We start from the raw sequence: 1,370 nt of genomic DNA, 5'->3' as shown, positions 1-1,370 counted from the left end.
CAAGCACTTTGGCAACAGTGGGAAGGAAAAACTCCCTTTTAACAGGAAGAAACCTCCGGCAGAACCAGGCTCAGGGAGGGGCGGCCATCTGCTGCGTCAAAGACCTCTGCAGTAATATAACTGGTAGTCAGGCTAGCGAAGATAAGTAGCCCATGGCCTCAATAAGGTGGTGGAGGATTCCATAGAGTGGAGCGGATGAGCTCGAAAAATTTGGAAGAAATTGCAGGAGAAGAGATCAAAGGAATTTCAAAATTACGAAAGACCTTGATAGATGATTAAGGGGAACCCTTCATCATGTAGCAACATGACTTGACTCGGAACTGAAGCTCTAACAGTGATGTATGCTGGGATTTTGAGACTTGAAGTAATGTCTTGAGGGGTCATAAATGCTTAAGTGAGCTTGTCTTGGGGCAGAAGATGGAGAGGGGATGCCTGGCTGGTTAATTTGCTTTGGGTAAGGTAGCAATAACTACTGTGCCGATTTCAAAAGGGACGCCTTGAGGAATTATGCATATGGTGGAGTTCAGATCTCTTAAAAGGAGCAATAGAGGACAGAACCCGGCATCCCGGTGCCACAAGGGTTTGCTGCTGCATTCTGCACAGGAGGGAACAAAACGGAGAAACTGTCATCCTGGTGTGAGGAATGTTTACTGCTGTGTTTGCAAATGACTGATATGGTGAAGGAGACTGGGCACCCGGTGCCAGGAATGTGCACTGTTAGATTTTGTGAAAGATTGATAGATGCAGGGAAGCTGGCATCCCAGAAAGGAAAGCTTGCTGCTACATTTGTGACATAGGGATAGAGTGAAGAGAAACTGGCATCCCGGAGCCAGAAAATGTTGCTACTTCTAATTGCAAAGGGGGGACAGTAGAGCAAAAAACTGGTATGAGAACTTGGCATCCTGGTATCAGGAAGTTTTTTGTTTTTGTTTTGTGCAAACGACAGATGGCAGACAACTGACATCCTGAAGGCAGAAGGGTTCCCTGCTGCTTTTTGCAGTGATAGCTGCAGAGAAGCTTATTGCTGCATATCAGTGACAGAGAAAGAGAACCTGGCATCCCGGTGCCAAAAGCTTGCTGCTGCATTTGCAAATATGTGAAGAGAACCAGACATCCTGATGTCAAAAGCATTCTGCTTTGTTTGCAAAGGAGGGATAGAGAAAGAGAACCTGGCATCCTAGTGCTATAAAGCATGCTGCTGCATTTTGTGAATGATGGATATAGAAAGAACCTGGCATCCCAGTGCTAAAAGGGTTTGGTGCTGCTTTTTGCAATTATAGAGGTTCAAGGTTCAAGGTTCTTTATTATTTGTCACATGCATAGTTATACAAGTATAACACACAGTGAAATGTAGCCTGACACGCTCCTCG

The sequence above is a fragment of the Pundamilia nyererei genome, unplaced genomic scaffold (assembly GCF_000239375.1).
Source record: "Pundamilia nyererei isolate P.nyererei 1_Seehausen unplaced genomic scaffold, PunNye1.0 scaffold00600, whole genome shotgun sequence".
Taxonomy (NCBI): domain Eukaryota; kingdom Metazoa; phylum Chordata; class Actinopteri; order Cichliformes; family Cichlidae; genus Pundamilia; species Pundamilia nyererei.
This window is presented reverse-complemented; position numbering follows the sequence as displayed.